We start from the raw sequence: 17,456 nt of genomic DNA, 5'->3' as shown, positions 1-17,456 counted from the left end.
ACGGAGTCTCGGTCTGTCACCCAGGCTGGAGTGCAGTAGTGCGATCTTGACTCACTGCAACCTCTGCCTCCTGGGTTCAAGTGATTCTCTTGCCTCAGCCTCCCAAGTAGCTGGGACTACAGGCAGCGCGCCACCATGCCCAGCTAATTTTTGTATTCTTAGTAGAGATGGGGTTTCACCATGTTGGCCAGGATGGTCTTGATCTCCTGACCTTGTGATCTGCCTGCCTTGGCCTCCCAAAGTGCTGGGATTATAGGCGTGAGCCACCGTGCCTGACCTATTTCTTATTTTCTTAGTGGTTACTATGGGAATTACAATTAAAATCCTAAATTCATAACAATCTAGTTTGAATTAATACCAACTTAGCCTGGAGAGTATTAAAAGCCTTGCTCTTATACAGCTCTGTTCCCCTCTTTATGTTGTTGTCATAAATTACATATTTTACATGTCTTTCCATTAATATATAATTTGTTTTAAGGCATTTTTCTTCTTTTTTTTTGAGATGGAGTCTTGCTTTGTCACCAGGCTGGAGTGCAGTGGTGCGATCTCGGCTCACTGCAACCTCCACCTCCCAGGTTCAAGTGATTCTCCCGCCTCAGCCTCCCAAGTAGCTGGGACTACAGGCGCGTGCCACCATGCCCAGCTAATATTTGTATTTTTAGTAGAGATAGGGTTTCACCATGTTGGCCAGGATGGTTTTGATCTCTTGACCTCATGATCTGCCTGCCTTGGCCTCCCAAAGTGCTGGGATTACAAGAGTGAACCACTGCGCCCGGCCTAGGCATTTTCCTTTCATGAATGAAAGAAGAGTTACAAACCAGCAATACTGGTTTTCATATTTACTTATGTAGATACCTTTACAGGAGTTCTTTATTTCTTCATATGGCTTTGAGTTACTGTCTAGCATTCTTTCATTTAATCCTGAAACATTCCCTTTTAGCATTTCTTGTAGGACAGGTCTATTAGCAATAAACCTCTTTATCTTTTATCTGGAAATGTCTTAATTTCTCCTTCACTTCTTAAGGACAGTTTTGCCAGATTATAGAATTTCTGTATTCTTAAGCCTGTTTTTTCACATGGCAAGACACATACATACATACATACATATATGTATGTGTATATATACATATATGTATTTTTTAAACAAAGAAGCTAACTTACCTAGTAGATTCTCCACAATTCACAATGCATTTTAATCTACTGAAGATGCAAGAAGATAAATTGTAGTGTGGGCTGAGATCAGTGTTGAACTGAAGATAGGAAAGCTTTTCAAGAAATTAGTTGCTGATTGTACCTTGATAATTAAATACACAAACCTATGATCCTTTTAGGCTTACTTAATTAGTATCAAATGAGCTTACTTAATTACAGCTGTAAATTAAATGCACAGGGTTTGCCTCACCTCAAAATAATTATATGTGCATTATAATGTGAATTATAGAACATTAATTTGTAGTTTATCGATTACTCCCTAAACAGAGACTGAAACTCATTAGGACAAAGTTATTATCATAGCAGTTTTGATAAATAGCTCCTAGAAGAGGTTCCTGAATAACGTTTGCATACAAGTTCTTTAAAGGAGAACTATACATGTGTCAGAGTTAGTAGTACACACATTTATTGCAAAGCCCTGGTTCAGAAAAGTGTGCTCCCTGAGGTATTCAGATAAGAGGCATATATGCTTATATGTATGTATACAGTAATATCTCCCCGCTCATTCTGCACAGAGTTAGAACAACTTTTTCAAGTTTATAGTAGAGGCTATAATTACCTTTTAAAAAAATCTTTTAACATAAATAACTACAGATCAAACTATTACCTCTAGTAAACCAGTTCTTAGCATCCCCCAATAGAAAAAAAATAGATTATCATATTAAGAAAGCTTCTGTTATGTCTATTATACTCAAGAACCACACAAAGAGGGACATAACTCTATATCATCTGTGGATAGTATACTGTGGGTAGCTATCTTTTTTTTTCTTCCTTCTGCAATTTAATCTGAGAACAAATATTTGCTGCTAGAAAATGAACAGATAATTATTAAAGGCATAAATACAGACTAATTAGGGAGAGAAAACATTCTAACTCTAGAGGTTTGTTTGTTTTTTTTTTTTTAAAGGAAATGACTATGTTTATCAATTGGGAAGAGCTGAGTACAAATGGAGCTCACTCAAAATGCAATTTAATACCTTTTAATTTGGGAAGGAGATTCTAACCGTAAATTAAAATATTTCAAGTGCAATTTCATGAACAGGCCTTAGATTTTTCCTTAAACATAATGGATTTAAGTCAAAATGTGAGATTTTCATGATTAAAATAGACAAACTTTTCAGACTAGCCGGCCCTTGTCTTACATGCTTTAAATGTACCCATTGTTTTTCACATTTTCCTTTTCCTGCTCTCTTGTGAGACAACTCCCACTGACCACACCAATAACCGTGGCTGAGCTTATATTGTTTTCCTTCGTTTTTTCTTCAATATTTTGCACTGTGAAACTGCTGCCACAAAGCCTGAAGACTGCACTTGATTGCTTACTGTAATACTGACATTTGCTAATTAGGAGTAGTGGCATTATCAGGCTTAAAAAGCAACAGCAGTGAAGGCTGAGCAGCTATGTCAAGGCTTTCCTCAGCATGTGGTATTTTTAACTTTGGCCACCATAGCTTTTTCCTCACTATATTTGTAGTTTTCTGCCATTTTCTCTTTAACTACAGAGACTGAAGGGAAGACCTAAGCATAATAATCCTGTTTTAATTCAGCTCAATTTGGGCCTAAAGCAAACATTGAATTACTCATGATTAATTCTAAGGAACATAACCTACTCTCATGTTCAATGGGTCTATGTTTGAATCTAACTAGTGGCTTCCCCTCATCTTTCACTGCCTTTCAGTCTTTCATTTCCCTGTGTTAATCCCCAAAGTAAAAGAAAAATCATAACTTGTCATTCTCCTACTACACAAAATTTTTGTATTCTGCAACTCACATTTCAAGGAACTTATATTATTATCCTTGTATCATGTGTTCAAATTCAAATTAAATTCAGACCACTCTATAATAAGTGACAAGATGCATGAGGGCACTGTGATCTAGGCAACCATAATTATACAATTATTGATAAAGTTGCTGTTGATAAACAATGCAAAAATTAGGAAATACTATTTTGCAATTAAGTGATGAAGAAAGCTGTTTACTGCCTTCCATTCTATCCTCTGTTAATAAGATTGAAGTTGCAGATGTTCATGTATGCTGCATTGATGTTAAATGGTGCATGATGCTCTAGGTGGTTCCCATAACCTTGCTTTGTCTACTCTGAACTGACTCAATTGATATGATAATATAGAAAAATGCGGGGCTGAACTGGCACAGTTTCCATAGCCTTGAAATCTGCCATTAATGGACAGCCAACTGCTTCTAAAAGTTCTTGTTCAGTTGTCACTGACAACAATGTATTAGACAAACAATATTTTGAAATTAACCACACAGGTGGTGATATCACTTACTGAAGCTTTTATCTCATCAAACAAAGTACACATCAATGTATTTACAAAGCTAGCAATTGGGGACTTTGTGATCTTTTGGGGAGTTCAATTACTATTAGAGTAAGTATTAACATAAAGAAAGCAGAAATCATTCAGGGGTCATAAACAGTGGTAGTAGCACTTGCAGCTTTTCGACACAGGTATAATATTTAGTGAAACACCTTTCTCCCTTTCACAAAACCTGTATTTTCATCTCATTATTAAATAAATGTTTTAGATTAAGAAATAAAATCTTCAATGTTGCTCAATATTGCACTTTACTCATAAAAAAATCATCATGTAAGAGACTCCATATAAGACTGGTAGGAATCACTCTGATACATGAAAATGAAATGACACACTAGAGAACCTTGAACACTGAAGAAAACTGAAACACTTGCAAAAATATACTGAACAGAGAAGAAGTGGAAAAATACCATAAATATAAGGGACAACCAGAAATCTTTGAGTTTAGAATTTATGGGCACATACGGATTAAAGACAGTACATTTGCCTTGGTGCAGGGGGTAGGGGATGGACAATTAAACAATTAGAAGAGAAAGAGAAAAACTGCAAATAAACTAGAGGAATACAATTTTGAAACAAAAATTCTAGAAAAGCTGATATAGAAAACTTAGTGCTAATGAAGGTAGAATACAAAAGTGAAACACACTGGGCTGCTCTGTACTACCTAGAAGTTAACATTCAATATTTAACTCCCCAAAGAGCAAATTCCCACATGACTAGTTAGATAAGACATGGGCTAAAGGAATTTAGAGAAGCACCAGATAAAAAAAAATGTGCATACATATAATTAATGTTTTAAAGAAGGGCAGCACAAGTGTTTTTTAAAATAAAACCAGGCTAGGTATGGTGGCTCATGCCTGCAATTCCAGCACTTTTGGGAGGCCAAGGTAAGAGGATCATTTGAGGCCAGAAGGTGAGACCAGCTTGGGCAACATACAAAGCCCCATCTCTACAAAAATTTTTAAAAATTAGCTGGGTATGGTGGCGCTTGTTCTCCTAGCTACTCAGCAGCCTTAGGTGGGAGCATTGCTCGAGCCCAGGAGTTCGAGGTTACAGTGATCTATGATTGCACCCCTACACTCCAGCCTGAGCGGCAGAGCAAGACCCTATCCCAAAAATAAACACATAAAAAAACCAATTCTTTCACTTAAGTCAAAGTTGGAACAATAAGCTTGTTTTAACTTTTTATTTATACTTGGCTTAAATCCTAAATTGAGACCTTTCATTCTGAGCATTAGTTTTATTACAAGACTAGAATATAAACATAAAGGAAAATGGGGCCACTGTACACTGTATCCATCGCCCCTCTGAACTGCACTCATCTCTGTGGGAAGACTGAATCTGTTCATAAGAACTGTACTTCCTACCTGATTAATATCAGATTAAACCTTCAAGAGGAGCTCTTAAAGAACATCTGGTTGAATGTGGTACAGATGCCCCAGTCAGGGTTATCCCTGCTCTCTAACAGTTTCCCAAGCAATCCAGAAGGACAGAAAAATATTAATATGGATTTAAGTAGGTTGCAGGGACTAATGGCAGCCTAGGTAATTCAGACCAAGTGTCTTATCAAGAATTAGAGCATCTGGACATATTTAAAAAAAATTTGTTTGAAGGCATTGAAGTCCTAACAAAAGAATGAAGAATTACCACGCTATAATACAGAGGATGACAGAAACCTAGAGAAGTGAGTCTGGTGTTTGATACTATGAAGACAAAGTCTGGAACCCAGAGTCTGTCAAGAGAAATGGACCTAGTTAAAATCTCCTTATCTCAGGGTGGGAATCAAAAGGATTAAGGGTGTGTGAACAGGCAGTAGAAAGATCTAGACAAGGGATTGTAGCTTAGCCTCTAATAATCTAAATCCTTAAACTTAAGATTAAGATAAATACAGTGTGCCAATGTCCCCATGCCTGCCAAAAGCAAACATGAATCATCCTATACCTCAAATTATTTCTATAAGCAATTTAGCAAATATAACATATCACCCACAATAAAAAATAAACAGTAATATAAAGAGGCAAGCAGGAAGTTAAAACCAGCAGAAATTACAGCTTAATAAAGCAGTTCCAGATATTGAACTTAACAAACAGAAACTTTGAAATAACTATGCTTACTGATCAAGAGTTAAAGATAAAATCGAGAATTTTAACAGAGTACTGGAATACAACAGACAGGTTTAAATGGAAATTGAAAATAAAAATTTTTAGTGGATAGTTTTAATAGAAGCTTAGACACAACTTAAAAAAGAATTAGTGAACTGGAAGACAGAACAGAAGAAAATACCAACAATGAAGCCCAGTGAAGACAGATAAGATGCATTCTATATAGTTTCCCAAAGTAGAACTAGAACCTGTGGGTAAAAGTGATCAAGAAGGCAAATTTATATCCAAGAGAAGGAAAAAGTTTCTAACAATTTAGGGTTTATAAAACCAAATGAAATGGACCTCTCTGGTTATGAATGTTTTAGAGAGGGTTTCTGACTTGAGTTGGGAATGGGATAAGATGATCCCTCTGTCCCTTTCAATTTTAAGACCTTAGGATTTAGGTTAAGCATGGTGACTCATGCCTGTAATCCCAGCACCTTAGGAGGCTGAGGTGGGTGGATTGCTTGAGGCTAGGAATTTGAGACCAGCCTGAGCAACACAGTGACATAGTGAGACGCCTGTCTCTACTAAAAATAAAAAAATTAGCCAGGTATGGTGGCACATACGTGTAGTCCTAGCTACTTAGGAGGCTGAGGTGAGAGGATCCTTTGAACCCAGGAGTTTGAGGCTGCAGTGAGCTATGATCATGCTACTGTACTACAGCCTGGGTGATAGTGACAGAGTGAGACCCTGTCTTTTTTAAAAAAAAAAAAAGAACTTAAGATTTTATAAGAATTCAGAGAGTGATCAGGTAGAAAAATTAAACTCAGGAGAATAAGTTTTTAAAGACCATAGTATGATCCAATGAATGTAAAATTATATAATATGTGTGAATGTAAGCACTCAGTAGAGATGTCCAGAAGTAATCACTAAATTGTTAACAAGTATTATCTCTGGGGAGAATTTTAGTAAATATTTTATAAGAGGGAATATGGTGAAGATGATAGCAGTAACCATGAGATCAGAATATTGCAACTAAGGGTGTTACATTAGAGGAGGGGTTCTCAAACTTTTTCTCTTAAAAAATTATTGAGGCCAAGTGCCGTGGCTCACGCCTGTAATACCAGTACTTTGGAAGGCCAAGGCAGGAGGATTGCTTGAACCCAGAAGTTTGAAACCAGCCTGGGCAACATAGTGAGACCCTGTCTCTTTTTAAGTTAAAAAAAAAAAAAAAATTGAGTCCATCAAAAAATGTAAGCCAGGAAAAAAAAAAAGAAAAAAAAATTGAGGACTCCAAATAGATTTTGTGTGAGTCATGTTTATTAATATTTACTTTATTAGAAATTAAAATGATCTTAAAAAATTTCTGAATAAACCTACATTTTACATATTTTAATAATTATATATTCCAAACAAAAATGTTAGTAAAAAGTATGGCATTTAAGTTTTTGCTTATCTCTTTAATATCCAGGTAACAGAAGTCAGCTAGATTCCTATGTCTTTTTCAGCATTCAATCTGTTGTGATATCATACATTATGTAGTCTCTGGAAAACTCTACTGCCATTGAGAGTCAAAAAGGCAAATAATATATTTGAATTACTGTGAAGTAGTTTTGACTTCATAGAAGAGATTCCGTGAAAAAGTCTCAGAGAGGGCACCCCCAATGAGTCTATACTTTGAGAATCACTGCATTAGATTAAGGGCTGTAGTTGTCACTATGCTGGGAAGGTGGCCTTGTTCACTCTAGATAAGGTATAATTACTAGGAATGTGTCGGTTCTGTTGTGCTCACAGCTGTGGCTAGTGGGATAGGCCAATAAGGAATTCACGTTCTGCAACTTAGAAAAGATCCCAAACAGGCCGGGCATGGTGGCTCACACTTGTAATCCCAGCACTTTGGGAGGCTGAGGTGGGCGGATCACGAGGTCAGGAGATCAAGACCATCCTGGCTAACACAGTAAAACCCTGTTTCTACTAAAAAAAAAAAATACAAAAAATTAGCCGGGCGTGGTGGTGGGTGCCTGTAGTCCCAGCTACTTGGGAGGCTGAGGCAGGAGAATGGCGTGAACCTGGGAGGTGGAGCTTGCAGTGAGCTGAGATAGTGCCACTGCAGTCCAGCCTGGGCGAAAGAGCGAGACTCCGTCTCGGGGAAAAAAAAAAGTGAAAGCAAGCTGGCCAACAAAGAATATTTTAGACTTCCCTACTCAGATAAAGTACCACTGTGCTGATCCTTTTATGTAATAATGGGCCTGAATTACATACATATCCCAACCTGTAATTTCTTTTTCATTGTTAGAAACAAGTTTTATGTAAATGCATTAGACAAACTATACTAGCTGAAGCCTGACATAGAAGAACCAACAAAGGTCTCCAAAGTGAAGACAGACTTATCTCCATATTAGAATACTAATAACTTAAGACCAAGATAGAAACCCAACCCAAGATAGATGGGGATCTGAAACCTGCAGAGCATGGCAGCTGCCCCTTTCTGGACCACCAAAAAATTATTTATTTATTTTTAATTTTTTAAAAAGTTATTTTTTTTTAGTAGAGATGGAGTCTTGCTATGTTGCCCAGTGTGGTCTCAAACTCCTGGGCTCAAGGGATCCTTCTGCCTCAGCCTGGGATTTTAGGCATGGGCCATTACGCCTAGCCAACAGAAATTTAAAAAAATAAAATAGTAAAGGGTCCACAGCCTACCTTCTACTATGAAAGGCATGATTTAGCCCATTTGATCAGAAAGAAAATTAACAGGCCCTTGAGACTCTCTCCCTAACTTTTGAAGACTTAAAAGAACCCAGTCACAGGTGTTGCAGACACCATTTTCTTCCTTAATTGGGAAGTCAAAGGCTCTATTTCAGATAATTTACTACAACAGTTTGGTGCCAGAGTATTTTTAATCTTTTTCCCATGGTATTACATCCTAGCAGTGAAATAATATTTTATATTTGCCTAGTCTTTAAAAATAAAAAGTCTGAGAGAATGGTCTCTATGAAATAAGAATTATATCCTATTCATCCAATAATTCTTTTAATACGACATTCCTATTACATTAACATCTAGACCTGGGCTTGTTAAAATATGGCCTGTGGGCTACATCTGGCTAGCTGCCTATTTTTATAAATAGAGTTTTATTGGAATACAGCCACACCCATTTGTTTACATAGGGCTGTTTTCACGCTACAGAGGGAGAGTTGAGCACTTGCAACAGAGGTAGTACGCCCTGCAAAGCAGACAATAATTACTATTTGACCCTTTACAAAAAGTTTGCCGATTCTTGATTTAAACATGTAGTCTATTAGAACTGAAAGATACATTAGAGATTTTTTAGCTACTCCTTTCACTTTACAGTTGAATAAAATGAGGCCCAGAGAATTGAAAAACGGAGCACACAGAAGACAAGTGGAAGCTTCCTAGCACATGGGATTCCCTCTTTGTTATTTTCCAGCTTACTCATTCCACACGAGGAATGCTCTGCCTAAAGCAAGAGTCCTGCCGAGTCTCTTAAAAGCCACATATGGTGTTGGCACAGAAATTGTTTTTTCAACACCTGGGTAACCAGGCTGTGTGGGTCCCAGGAGTGCACCAGTGCCCTCAGCTTCAGCTTTAGCCAGTCCCTGAGGAGTTAGATCTGAGAGAGAGCCACTTTCAAGGCCCTGCCTCATTAGTTCCTGCTGCTACCGATCTAACTCAGAGAAAACTGGTCCTTCCCTCATGCCTACTGCACCAAGGCCAGTCTTGGGTAAAGAGGCTTTGTTCATAGAGGATTTGTTAATTAAGTCATCACTGTACTAATAAACCCCCAGAGCTTCAGCCAGTAGTAGTCTATGCTACTTAAGGGTTGCTGAATTTGTATGTTTGTAACTAAAAGGAATATATTATTTTAGAAACAACTGATACGTTTTTTAAAGTATGAAAATAAGATATGGAAAATACAAGAGTATCTAATACCTTACCCCCAGCACACTGGCATACCCACTCTTGCTACTTTGTTTTTTTTGTTTGTTTGTTTTGAGATGGAGTCTCGCTTGCTTGCTTGCTCGCTTGCTCGCTCTGTGGCACAGGCTGGAGTGTAGTAGCAAGATCTCGGCTCACTGCAACCTCTGCCTCCCAGGTTCAAGCTATTGTCCTGCCTCAGTCTCCCATGTAGCTGGGATTACAGGCACATGCCACTACGCCTGGCTAATTTTTGTAATTTTAGTGGAGATGGGTTTTACTGTGTTGGCCAGGCTGGTCTTGAACTCCTGACCCCTCAAGTGATCCGCCCACCTCGGCCTCCCAAAGTGTTGGATTACAGGTGTGAGCCACCGTGCCCAGACTCTCTTGCTACTTTGTAATAGCAGGTAATTTTAAATTCTGATTTGTTTATACTTAAAGTCCTCAAATCCTAAGTGATGAAGTTTCACAAAGTGAATGAACCCACCGTGTTGGTTTATTTTTCATGTAACGTAATATATACAGTTTCAAGTTGCTACATTATTTTTAATGATGGCTTGAGTAAACAACACACTTTACCTATTATTTTTAGTTTGCTTTCATTTTTTTCACTATTGTACATAAAAGTGACATGAATGTCTTCATATGTAGATGCTCCTAGATTTTTGATTATTTAGATTAAATTCCAAGAGCTGAAACTGCTGTATAAAAGGATATGAAAAGTTTTACCAATTTATACTGTAGCAATATTAAGAGTATATGTCTATACCCTAAGCATCAAATAACAATTCTTTTAAAAGATTCTCCTATCTCACATATTCCAATTTGAACTTCTTTATGAAAGTCCCCTATGTCTTCTAACATATCCAGGTTCAACCTATAGAGTAATCTTCAGTATCTAGAGCTCTGCTGAGCGTGGTGGTTCACGCCTATAATCCCAGCACTTTGGGAGGCTGAGGTGAGTGGATCACTTGAGTCTAGTAGTTCAAGACCAGCTTGGGCAACACGGTGAAACCCTGTTGCTACAAAAAAATAAAAAAATTAGCCAGGTGTGGTGGTGTGCAACTGTAGTCCCAGCTACTCAGAAGGCTGAGGTGGGAGGATCGCTTGAGTCTGGGAGGAAGAAGGGGTTGCAGTGAGCCGTGACTGTGCCACTGTACTCCAGCCTTGGCAACAGAGAGAGACCCTGTCTCAAAAAAACAAACAAAAACAATAACAAAAAAACACAAACTAGAGCTCATATTAGTCTCACCCACAAGCAGGATGACACTGCCAGAAAGCCATTAAAAGTCTGATTTTAAAAGAAAAGCTCATTAATAAAAGCAAAAATGTAGAAAGGTTCAAATAAGTTTGATTGAGACATGGTTTCACTCTATTGCCCAGGCTACAGTGCAAGTGGTATGATCATAGCTCACTGTAACCTCGAGCTCCTCGCCTCATGTGATCAACTGCCTCAGCCTCCTGGGTAGCCAAGACTACAGGCGTGTGCTACCATGCCTGGCTAATTCCCATATTTTTTTTTTGCAGGGTCTCACTATGTTCCCAGGCTGGTCTTGAACTCCTGGTCTCAAGTGATTCTCCAGCCTCAGCCTCTCAAAGTGTTGAGGTTACAGGTGTGAGTCACCCTACCAGGCCAAAAAAGCTTTATTGAAAGTATTTATTAATGATATGGAGCATGTAAGATATTGATCTTTCTGCATCTCTCGCAAAAAAAAAAAAAAAAAAAAAAAATCAAGCTAACGTGGTATTGATACATTATATAAAACCTGCTTAAAACCCACTTTAACATTCAGTCCATAGAAATCAACTCAAGAAAAATAATCATTCAGAATTAGCATAAATTTACAAATCTATATCTTAATACAGTGTTTAACGTCAAGACTCTACTTTAAACATCATGACACTCAATTTATTATACCTCAGGTAACCTACATTGCTTCAAGTCCTGTATACATATTTTTAAATGGCCATCTCTTCTTTATATAAATAATGGTGTAGGACTTAAAATAGTATATCTGACCATTCCAAGATGAAAGTCATCTCTTTTGCTAACATCTTTATTGAAGCATGATTGACATAAAATAAACTGTACTATTTAAATGTACAATTGGAAAAGTTTGAATAGGTATTACTCATGAAGCCATCACCACAATCAAAATAACAAACATACACATCAATTCTAAAAGTTTCTTCATGTGTCTTTGTAGGGTCTCAGCCCTTCCTGCCCTCTATCCCTAGGCAGTCACTCATCTAGATTCAGCAGTCTCAAGGTTTGATTTGGATTTCGAATCAATTATCCTTTAGTGATTCAGGTAACACTGCCTATACCCAGTGGGTTTTGTCTCCACAAATGACCATCTAATTTGAACAAGAGAGGTTACTTTCTAGGAAAATTTCTGAGCTACAGATTTCCTAAACCAAAAGCAGCCTCAACTATTCTGCTAAGCACTGCACCAGTCTTCTGTAGAGACTGACAGCCTTCTCATATATCAATGCATAATTATAGACTTCCAGCACAGCTGATAGTTGGTGGTTCTTGGATCAACAATATTTTAAAACAAATGAAAGAGGAATTAACTTGATTATTTAGAACCAGGTCTTTAGAACATTCACAGCAATTCTGTTTCTTCTTCAGTTATGCTATACATATTTAAAGATTTTTCTTTTCTTCTGAGTTAAGAAAAACATTCGTTCAAGTAATTTTTTTTCTTTTAAAGTTTGTCATTTTTGAAAAAAACTGTGCCAATGGTCAGTATCAATTCTTGGTTGTTGACTGGCTTTAAGAAGCTATCATGATTATTTTATATTCAGAATTTCATTGATGAAACACATCTAGTGCTATTCTTCGCACACATACAAAAAGACCTCCTAGGTATTTTATGTCCACTCAGATGAAAAGTGTCTATAAGTTATATAATTCTTAATATTGGGTTTATCATTATTCTTCTAGTCACTTAAATTCAAAATATTAAGGTCATCCTTGTCTTCTTATAAAGTCACTAAATCCTGTTTCATCTCATATAGTCACCATATCTTTCACGTCTTTTGCCCTTAATGATGTGATCCTTATCTTTCTAACTTCTGTACCTATGCTTATCTTGCACATACAGACATACTGAACTATGTCCCCCAACTCACCATGCTCTACTCTTCTCTGCCTATGACTTTATATGTGCTGTTTCTTCTGGCTAGAATGTTGTTCTTTCCCTTCTTTGTTTGGTAAACTGTAATTACTCATGTAAGATTAAATCTTATCTAAAGCATGTCTTAGACTCCTCTATATTATTGGCTGCTTCCACTTCTTGTGTCCTTAACACCCTAAACATTCATCTATTATAGTTCTTATTACAACAAATAGTCATTATTTTTTCACACTTCTATATTTCATATATTGTGAGTTCCTTGAATACAAAGACAAAAATGTATAGTCCTTTACTAAGTACATAGAACACAGTAGGCCCTCAATCTCTGTTGATGTAGAATCAACAAATTTTATTACCTTTTTTTTTCCATGAGCTTGCTATCATTTGAATTCAATTCCTATTGGTGCTTATCTAAATTGTTTCCAAATTGATCCATTTGATAACAGTCTCTACCTCCTCTAGTCTAATTTGTACACTAGCATGGGATGATATTCCTAAACCACTGTGTTGAATATATCATTTCTCTGCTCAAAACCTTTCAATAGTTTCCCACTTCCCTTCAAATAAGACCCAGCTCTGTAGCCAAGCACTCAAATCTCACTGTAATCTAACCCTAAGTTATCTTTTTTACTTTAGAAATACTTACTTTTCTGGAACATTTTATAGTTTCTATTATTATTATTCTATTTTTGTTGGATTTTAACTAAAAAATAATTATCTATTGCCCTTTGAAAGTAGACTTTTCTTTTTTTTTTTTGAAACACGGTCTCACTCTGTTGCCCAGGCTGGAGTGTAATGGTGTGATCATGGTTGACTGTTGCTGCGTTGAACTCCTGGACTCCACAAACCCCCTTGCCTCAGCCTTCTGAGTAGCTAGGACCACAGGCATGTGCCACTGTGCCCAGCATTTTTTTTTTTTTGTAGAGATGGGGTCTTGCTGTGTTGCCCAGGTTGGTCTCAAACCCCTGGCCTCATACAGTTCTTCTGCCTTGGCCACCCAAAGTATTGGGATTACAGGTGTGAACCACTGCACCTGGTCTGAAAGCAGACTTTTAATTGAGGTATGACATATACAGAGAAGAGTACAAATTGGAAGTCTGACCCTGGAAGTGTTGGCCTTTAGACTAAATAGAGAGTTCTAGACATCCCTAATGAGTCTAGCTTGCAGCCAACTTACTACCTTAATGTAGCCAAAAAGTGACCACTGTCAAGACCAGTAGAACTACTCAGCTGAGCCTAGCCTTGATTGGAGAATCATGAGAAAATAAACTGCTGTTTTTTATGTTACAAATTTATGGAGTGGTTCGTTATGGTGAAAAAGGCCCTCCTTGCAATTACTAATCACCATCAAAAGTCACTTGAGGCCTATTTCCATTGACTTTATACAAATGGAATCACATAGTACATACTCTTATGTTTATATAAAATGTTTTAATGTCACCTTCATCACTGAAGGAAAATATTGCTGGAGATAGAATTCTGGGTTGGCAGTTTCCTTTCAGCACTTCAAAGATGTTCCACTTTCTTTTGATCTCCACTGTTACTGATAAGGAATCTGTAGTTGTTCATATAATTTCCCATTCTATGCAATGTGCTATTTTGCTCTTCAATATCTTCTCTTTATCTTTTGGTTTCAGTAGTAGTCTAACTATATGTTTAGGTGTGGTTCTCTTTGTATTTATTCTGCCTGTGGTTCACAGGGCTTCCCAAATCTGTAAGTTCATGTCTTTCACCAGAAGAGGGAAACCTTACAGCCATTATTGATCAAATATTTATCTTGCCTCATTCTCTAGCTCCTTTCCTTTTGAGACTCCAATTACGGACATGTTAGGCCCTTTGTTACTGTCCTAAAGGTTACAGAAGCTCTGTTCACTGTTTTTTTTTTTCTTTTTTTTTCTTTTTTTTTCTGAGATGGAGTCTTGCTCTGTTGCTTAGTCTGGAGTGCAGTGGCACTATCTCGGCTCACTGCAACCTCAGCCTGCCAGGTTCAAGTGATTTTCCTACCTCAGCATACCAAGTAGCTGGGACTACAGGCATGTGCCACCATGCCCAGCTAATTTTTGTATTTTTAGTAGAGACGGCATTTCACCATGTTGGCCAAACTGGTCTTGAACTCCTGACTTCAGGAGATCCACCCACCCTGACCTCCAAAAGTGCTGGGATTACAGGTGTGAGCCACTGCATCCCGCCATGTTCATTGTTTTTTCCTCTTCATTTTCCACACTTGATAATTTCTACATACCTTTATTCAAGTTTGCTCCTTGTCATATTTAAATTACTGAAAGAGTACCTAGTTAATCTTTTATTTCAAAAATACTTTCAGTTCTACAATTTTCATTTTTTAAAGTTTCTATTTGTCTGATGAGATTTTTCTAATTGTTTATCCATTATGAGCATACTTTCCTCTACATCTCGGAGTATAGTTAAAATAACTATACAGAATTGCTTTAAAGTCCTTGTCTGCTAATTCATACATGAGCATCATTTCGGAGTTAATCTCTATTGATTGCTTTTGTTCTTCAGTATGTATATTTGTTTGTCTCATAATTTTTGATTGTACCTTGGATACTGTAATTGAGATGCTATAGAGCAGGAACTGTCAAACTATAGCCTGTGGGCTAATCACTTGTTTTTCTAAATAAAGTTTTAATGCTATGCAGCTAACCCCATTTGTTTACATATTGCCTGTGGATGTTTTTACACTACAACTGCATTGTTGAGTAGTTAGAACAGAGACCACATGCCCTGTGAACCTAAACTATTTATTCTCTGGTCCTTTAAGAAAAAAATGCCGACCGGGCACGGTGGCTCACGCCTGTAATCCCAGCATTTTGGGAGGCCGAGGCAGGCGGATCACGAGGTCAGGAAATGGAGACCATCCTGGCTAACACGGTGAAACCCTGCCTCTACTAAAAATACAAAACCAAAATTAGTCTGGCGTGGTGGCGGGCGCCTGTAGTCCCAGCTACTCGGGAGGCTGAGGCGGGAGAATGGCGTGAACCCGGGAGGCAGAGCTTGCAGTGAACCGAGATCGCGTCACTGCACTCCAACCTGGGCCACAGAGGGAGACTCGGTCTCAAAAAACAAAACAAACAAACAAACAAAAAATGCTGACTCTGTTGTAGAGTCTAGTCAAATATGTTTCTAAAGAGAGATTATTATTTTTTTAAGTAGACAAGTGAACTTGGCTAGATTTAAATTGCAAACTCTGCACCCCAGCAATGGACAATGAGACATCTTTACTAAGTTCTTTAAGTCTTAGCTGGGCTGCTAGGAATCCACTCTGCATATGCATAATTCAGGGGTCATCCAGAGATTTGGACAAGGTCTGTATGTAGAATTTAGGGCTACCTCTGTATGGTTTTTCTCCTTTCTGAAATTTCCTTACTCACTTTTTACCTAAACTCTTCCTCTGGATCTTCAAGTCAGTAAGACCGCATATTTTCTACCAAATTTTAGGCATGCTACTTGGTGCCAACTTGGGCTGTCCCTAGAGAAAGAGTCATAAAAATAGGAAATCTACTCAAAGCCATTCACCTCCAAGTATAGACTCTCCTTCAGTTTCTGCCCGATTTTCATTCTTCTCCAGTGTCTCCAGGTAGTTGGTTTTGTAATATTTTGTTAAGAGTTATAATTGCTACCTGAAGAAGGACTGGTCTGACATGAGCTATTCCTACCTTATTTAGTTTGGAATTCTGTATATACTCTTTTGGGTCTGACTTTGTTCCACATTATGTTTGTTATATTCATTCATATTGTTGAGTTGAGTGGTAATCCATTCATTCTCTCTTCATTATGAATGCTATCACATAAATATATAATATATTCAGTTTACTCTTTATGGACCTTTGGAGTTGTTTCCAATTATTTTGGTCATTGCAAATAGTGCTGATATATTTGTTGTAGCAAAAGACTAGAAATACCAAGATGTATATCAAAAGAAGGTTAGTAAAATAAAGTATGATATGACAAGAAAATGAAATACTATGCAGCTATAAAAAATGGAACCATCTCTAAGATATATTAAGCAAAAAGGCAAGGCATGGAACAATATGTATAGCTGACATTCAGTGGAAGCATTGGTTCACTCTGGGAAAGGGCTGATTAGATGGGGAACATCTAGAAGGAGGAATTTCATACTGTGTGAATATAATGCCTTGAAAACATAGATTAAAAAACCTATAGACGAAAACATTCCCAATATATTGTGTACATCATTCCATGTTCATAAAAATTAAAATACTAAATCAATTTCCATCTTATGTATATATTAATAAATTCTCTATCACTGAACATTTAGATTAGAATGAACTAGAGCTCTGTGAAGTGATATGAAAAAACTTCCAGAATATATTATAAAGTGAAAAAAGGAAAAAACATATCAACAGTATGTCACTTTTCAAATAAAAAGGAAGGAGAAATAAGAAAATGCTCATGTATCTACTCATTTGGGCATAAATAAATACAGGAATGAAATTCCATTAACTGAAGAATAGGTAAATAAAATGTTGTATGTCTATATGTAGAGAGCTGAATAGTGTTGCCCCTGAATTCATGTCCATCTGGAACCTCAGAATGTGACCTTATTTGGAAATAAAGCCTTTGCAGATTAATTAGTTAAGATGAGGTCACACTGGATTAGATTAGGCCCTATATCCAATTATTGGTGTCTTTAAAATAAAAGGAGTTGGCACAGAAAGATACACACGGGGAAGAAGGCCATGTGAAGACAGAGGCAAATACTGAAG

General features: G+C 37.3%; 1 protein-coding gene and 1 pseudogene across 9 annotated transcripts in view; both read right to left on the bottom strand.

The window, feature by feature from the left end:
* Positions 1-17,456, bottom strand: part of LOC105466223 (adenosine kinase) — a 567,753-nt gene that overhangs the window by 62,906 nt on the left and 487,391 nt on the right. The window lies entirely within an intron of this gene.
* Positions 1-17,456, bottom strand: part of LOC139356256 (DNA-directed RNA polymerase III subunit RPC4-like) — a 66,968-nt pseudogene that overhangs the window by 21,150 nt on the left and 28,362 nt on the right.

The sequence above is a fragment of the Macaca nemestrina genome, chromosome 9 (genome assembly GCF_043159975.1).
Source record: "Macaca nemestrina isolate mMacNem1 chromosome 9, mMacNem.hap1, whole genome shotgun sequence".
In the NCBI taxonomy this organism is placed as follows: Eukaryota; Metazoa; Chordata; class Mammalia; order Primates; family Cercopithecidae; genus Macaca; species Macaca nemestrina.
Note: the sequence above shows the minus strand (reverse complement) of the source record. Positions and strands in the feature narration are given on the sequence as shown.